We start from the raw sequence: 7,347 nt of genomic DNA, 5'->3' as shown, positions 1-7,347 counted from the left end.
ATTCATTTTAAAAAAACTATTATTTATTAATTTTTTTAAAAAATTATATAAAAAAAATAAATTTTATTATCAAAGAGAATGAGCATTAAAAAAAATAAGATCAAAGAATTTTTCTATTAAATGCCGCCTTGCGCCTATATTATTTTTCTTTGAAGTCAAAGCACTCTTTTGTCGGTATAAATATCCCTTGGAAGAGATATAAAATGATTTTTAATGTATTTATAAAATAAAACTAATATAATATCTCGTAAAAAACATTAAAATTTATAATATTAAATGTAGAATAATAGTATCTTCAGAAAGAAATTATATATTATTGATTTTTTAATAAACAAAATAAGAATAGTTTTTGTTTGTTAATTTAAAAAAAAATTATTTTATAATAAAATAGTATCAAATTTGTTAAATTTTTACTCTAAGATAGGCATATATTATAATATAATTCTAATTGAAATACCCAATATGAATAGTGAATTAGTTTGTTCGAATACGAATAAAGATATTCAATTCAAATAAAGAATTTTTGATTCGGATAAAACGAATTCCTGTTATTTCAACAAAAATTCCTAACTTGATGTTTTTAGTGACATTTATTTGTCATCTTTATTGATAACCTATCTGCTACATCCCTTCTAAATCGCTAAAAATTGAGAATCTTGCTTATATCTTCTATAAAAAAATTTAAGTAAATTCAAATTAGATGCCAGGTAAGTAAACTTGCTTCCAATTTGGGAATCAAATTGTGATATTTCCTCCATTTAGCGAAAAGGTGTTTACTTCCCTAGCGTCTATTAATATATTATTAATTTTAAATTTACTTTAAAATTTTTCTGAAAGATATAAGCAAGAGTTTCAATTTTTAGCGATTTAGACCCTATCTCAATCTGCTGATGTGATTCTTGTTAAAGGTTTTTTTAGTTGAACAATTTTCTGTCTAAAAATCGTGGGTTTTAATAAAGAAAAAATAATAAAATCTGCCTAAATTTTTTTTTGATTTCGTTATAACCATGTTGTTTATAATCAGATTATTATAATGTACAATAAAAAAAACGAATTATATTATATTTTAAAAACTAATTATTAGACTAGATACTATTACATTTTTAATAAACAGAAGAGGCTTTGTATGGGCGCGATGAGGACAAATAGGTCCGCTAAAATTGTTAGCTCGCCATGGCCCTTTGCATATATTAAATCATTCATTCGTTATTTTACATATAAAATTATTGCACATATATAATCAGTATATTGCAAATAAATATTAAAAGAATATGAAATAATTTTTAAGTTAATAAATCTCGCATTCCCTTCAAATTTCAAACTTTGGGCAAATAAAGAAAATTCTAGTTTGATAGCAATTTTCTTTCATTGGACATGAATAAAAATACCTCCAATTTATTATGTCCGATATTTGTCTTCAGCCTATTTTTTATCATTTTTAATTCAATAAACGTTTTTCACTTCATTTGCGCAATTCCTAATGTCAAAATATATTCCAAAATAAAGAATATATTAGTGTATGTAGTTGTTTTCATATTATATCCCTGGAAATCTCATAATTTTGGATTACATTTCTTTTCATTAAAAGTTATTGCTATTAATTATTATCTTGTGTTACTTAGATTCTCATTACTTAAAATATCGTCATCATTTTAATTTAACCCAATTATTAAATCTTCGGTCAAATTAAGAAAAAAAATCATCTCGTAATTTGACACTGGATAACGTACGTTCGTGATTGTGCTACTTTATCTAAGGCCTTTTCAGAAATACTTATGATATTTTATTTTATAAAAACAGATCGGATGCATATATTTCAAACTATTTATAATTCGATCAATTATAAGGTGAAGCGCTTCAATATAGAGATCAATTAGATCTTACGGACGTTAATCTTTGCATCCATCGCGGTACATCTTCATTTTAATATTCTATATTTTTGGATTTTATTCTATATAGATAGCTTTAAAGAAATATTTTATTTAAATTTGTAGCCATTTTTATAAGTTTATTCTATTATAAAGGTTATAAAAGAAGATCTATCTGCAATCATTTTCTAAGCTAATAAAATATCTAAAAAAATTAAAAAATATGAAATGACATCATTATTTTAAAAAATTTCCAAAATAATTTTGAGCGCTAATATTACGTTATTATTAATAGAAAGTCCATGTCAATATGATTTAATAATTCATTATAAATATATACCTAAAGATTTATTTAATTCCAATGAGTAATAAGATTTACAAAAAAAAAATTGAAAACTATGCTATATTTCCAAAAGGTATAGAAATATAAACCAATAAAAACTTGACTTTCATTCAAACGGAAGCAGATTTATTTTTCGAAAAACGAATAAGCACATAATATAGTTAATTGATAATCCTCGAAATTGTTATATATGTCGGGTGGTCCATTGGGATTCGGGATCTCTCAAATTTATATCATTTATTGTGGACGATTTTTAAATTAAAATTATTTTATCGGAAATGTATTCCAGTATGTCCAGATTACCTACCCTATAAAATTCAGACAGTTTCTGCCATAAACCTTTGTGTTTTCTTCAATAGATTTATTTAAAACCTGATATAAATTAAATGTATTTCCAGGTTTTGACAAAATTGATTGAAATTGACAGTGTTTAATATTATATATCGTATATATGTTAACATCAGGTTTGTCAGATCTCACGATTTTCTACTCTTGATTACGCCAGGATAGGCCGATTATTAATTTATGCTTTCTCCCGATTTTTTAAGCTTTATCCAGATTTTTTATAAAAAAAATAAACTTTCTTCCGATTTTTATTTTTACAATTTTTAATTTAAATGCAATTTATATAATATGCCTCATAAAATTAAATAGCAGCCATGGAGGAGTCCAATATGTAAAACATTCAATAAGGCAAAAACATATATCCAGTTTAAAAAATAATCATCAAATAATATCCAACCCTACTTTAAAAGCAATAATTTAATGATAATACTGCGACATATATCAATCATACAAAAGCATTCGCTTAGTTATTTATCTACAGATTTATAGTCTATTCCCCTTCTTGTTCAAAAATAACCAAAAACATATAATGTGGAGCCTCAAAAATATTATTAAATATTATAGGTCCTAAAACTATGAGGTACATCTTAGAGGAATCATGCATTTTCTTTATTAACGTATCATCAAATAATGGAAATACTAAAATATTCCCAATAATTCTGCTTCATAATAAAAAAAGAAGGAGGTATTTTAAATAAACTTCAAAAGATTTAATCATTTACATTTATGCTTGTTTAGAGCTTTGAAAATTCTAACAGTTCACTTGCAAATATAACAGCCTTTTATGCTAGCGCGAGTGAATTTGGGGAAAAGCCTGTGTAATAATTCAATCATTAGTTATGAATAAATACAGATTGGTGCCTGTTTCATATAATTCATAATGCAGAACGTGATAAGCCATAGAAATAGTTGATATGAAATGTTATGAATTTAGCAGATTCACAAACAAGGTGTCCGTTTTAAGGAAAATGATGTATTTTCAGATATTAATTGTCATAATTTCTACAAAATTTTCCAACTAGATGGTTATCATTAATGCAGCTATGGAAGAAGTATATACAAATTACTTGCCTGTTAAATCAAAGAATAATTCAATACTCACGCTATGCGCGTAGCCATTGGGATGGAAAATTTTCTTCTTCATAGGAAATTTGCCTGTTCTCTTAAATATTGAACCCCTTTTCTAATTTTTAATAATATAATTTTATCGGAAATGTATTCCAGCCATGGTTGCCATATATTTTTCACTCCAAAAAGTGAGTTTTTTTTATAAGACCCCTATAGCCCCAATTTGTGGGCCTTTGGTTCGCTTTTGCCAGGCCTTCGCCCAGGTTTATCAATATAGCATACTCATCATATTTAATATATTATATTTAATGCAACAAGATTTTTAAGATAATATAAATTTAATATTTATTAATTGATTTATTATTAATAATTATTATGATGTATTATTTTCCAAGATTTATAAATATAACAAAATATAAATATTATATTTTATGAATGATTTTAAAAGAGCATTTAAGATTTTCTTCGGCGCTATGAAGATAGGCTGAAAACTCTAGCTTCTAATGAAGATAATTGTATTTGTTGCGTTCCTTTCGCCTAGCAGTAATAAGCTGAACTCTGATGACGCACTTGAGTGTGATATGGAAAATATAAAATTGCATATTTTCATATTAAATGAGAGTTTTTATTTGAACGGAAATCCATCCATTTTTCCTATTCATGTGATTGATTTTGGATAATTTGTCTTAGTAATCGAAACATAATGTGAATATTCCTCAAAGGGAATATCTGAATCTATATTTGGTATTTTATAATAAATGGTAATTTTTTGAAATTCATCAAATGCGGGCATTTTATAATATCATAGGATTTTCCTTATATTATCTATAATATCATATCGAGGGATGAAAATCCGGCAAGAATTTTGCTCGAGCTCGGTTCGGTTTAAGGTTAAAATAATAGATGGGTTCGGCGGTTCGGTTCAGGGAAACATTTTTGAACCCGGATTTGGTTCCGGTTTCAGCTAGGGTTTAAGAATTTTTGAAATAATTATATATTTAAATCATAATTGAAATACTAGACATAGATTTTGTATAAAAAATAAATTTTTTATTTTATTTATAGGCAAAATATAGTTAAAAATACAAAGCATAGTCATGCATCAATTTTAAAAATTTTATTTAGACGTATTTCTTTAAATTAACAATATTCAATATAATAATTTTTACTTTGACCTGTTCACTTTCATTTTCCTCTAATTAATAATCTTTGAAAATAAGTTAAAAATTAAAAAATGGCGTAAATGAATTTATTTATTTAAAATTTATTAACACTCCAATAGAAATCTTTGGGAATAAATTTAAAAAAATTTTAAAATAGCGTAAATGAATTAAGTTGTAATTTATTAACACTTAATTAATTGGAAATTTGATAAAATCTCAATAAAATTTTAATATTTTATTTACAATTATACAAATATCTTATATGATATTAAACAGTACACTGACCCGATTGAATCCGGGTTCAAATAAAATTCCCGGGTTCGGTTCGGGGTTTTTAAAATTTTATAAACGGGGTTCAGGTTCGGTTCGGGTTTAGATTTTTCCCCAAAAACCCCGATTTTCTTCTCCGGGTTTCGGCTCGGTTCGAACCCCTGATCATATCGTATTTCTATATTATTTTTTGCAAACATTGATTTATTTTTGTAATTCAAAGCCTCTCCCTTAAAAATTTTGGTGAATTTTTAAATTTAAAGAATTCTTAAATTTTTTGATAAGAAGTAAGAACTTGTTTATATAGCTAAGACATCTTCAAATTGTACTGGTAAATTTATGCTATTTAATAAAGTGCTAAATTTAAGGATAATGCCTAAATAGGGCTCTTAAATTAAATATTGATTAATGCAAATGATTGGTTGGACTATTAACAAATACTACAATTTTTTTAACTATTTGAAAATAAAATTAATTTAAGACTTTATATTTGTTTTTAAAAATATTTTGAAAAAATTTTAATGCAATTTGCTCAAAAAACGTGAGAAAAGTATGAAGTGTAAAAAAAACGTGATTGAGTAAAAAATTTGACATAAAATCGAGAGAATTACGTTTAAATCGCATCTGGCAACCCTGATTCCAGCATATAAAAATATACCCTATTAATATTAGACAATTTTGGCAGTCACATAATTATAATAAATCTATGGAAATAAATTATATAAAGTTCAAAAGTTAATTGTAAAATTTTTCTAAAAAGCACTTCTTTTAGGTTAGTTTCTGACATATTCAAGTATAATTAGTTAGCAGCTTTATCAATATATTTTTTTATACTTTGAATTTTCTTATACTTATAAAAATAAATTTAGTGGAATTGAAGAATAGAGTAAATTTTGGCCGACAAAAAATGATAAAAGTAAATTTTGACAAATTATTTATGGAAATAATATTAATAAAAAAAATAAGGGAGCATCAATGTTTTAAAAAAAGGTTATTTAAAATTTTAGTAATTCCCCACAAAGATCTTGTTTTTTCTTATTTTTTATTTTAATCAGCGCTTGAACATTTTTTTAAAAAAAGAAAAATATCAAAAAAATTATAAAAATATATTTGGAATGTTTAAAATTTAAGTAGATTTTGGGTGCTACAATTTTTATTAAAAAACCAAGTCCGAGACCATCTGGCCCTTATAATTATTTAAAAATTTATATCCCGTTCAGCCCAACATATTCTAAAAATTTATGCCTGAGTCCAACCAGCCCGAATATTAATAAAATTATTTAAAAAATTATCCGTCTAAACCAAACTAATTTTAAATAAAGCTTAAAAAAACGCTGTCCGCAAAAAAATTTCTTTCGCTATTTGAAATTTTGACCTGGCAAGGTAAAAGAGCCTTAATTGACATTAGGAAAAAATTAGATATATAATTTAAAATGTGATAGCCGGAAAATTTGTACAAAAAAAATTTAACGCTGACTTTCCACAAAATGTTGAAATTTATTAATAATTTTTCTAAATAATCGACCTTATAAATTTTGCAAAAATTCTTAACGGTCCAGGCCCTGCAGCCCTCTGATAGAAATAGTATATAAACAAAACAATTTCGATTATTATTTCTTTTATCTCCCCCACGGATATCTCTTATTAGTTTGATTTCATTCTAAGATATTTTAAAACTCTTTATTCCTTTTCCAAGTAGCCAAAGAAATATTTTGAAAGACTATGAATAGATGTACACAAACAAACACAATAGGAATAAAAAAGATTAAAGGAAACAATAATTTTAATTTTTTTTTATCAATCTTTTTATCGAACTTGTTATAATTAATAATAATATAAATATTTGAAATAAAAAAATATCCTTGCACAGAGATAATTTATTATTTATATAATAAAAAAAATACAATTTTTACCGCCATTTTGTGATTGTCGGAACCCTTTTACTATACTTATCCTATAACATATATTTTAGGTATATAATATTTATAAAGGTAAGTTAAGCATTAAATATTTTTCTAAAAAGGAATTTTATTATTGTATTACAATGTTATATATGAAATAGCATAATTGTCAACTATGTGTGAGGTGTGTTACTATACTATATTACTAGTGATAATAATATAAAAAGAGGTTTTTTTACTATCACGTGACAAAAATATTTAATGTTTTATTTTATCGTAACTTACGAATTATTTTCCTCCTTCTTTTTTTAAATTTTTCCCTTTTCCGGAATTCTTCTCACACATCTTTTTGGGACTCTGATTTTAAATCATGTTTTATTCTCAGCTTG

This window comes from Gordionus sp. m RMFG-2023, chromosome 3, assembly GCF_954871325.1.
Source record: "Gordionus sp. m RMFG-2023 chromosome 3, tfGorSpeb1-WG-v2, whole genome shotgun sequence".
Lineage (NCBI taxonomy): Eukaryota > Metazoa > Nematomorpha > Gordioida > Chordodea > Parachordodidae > Gordionus > Gordionus sp. m RMFG-2023.
Note: the sequence above shows the minus strand (reverse complement) of the source record.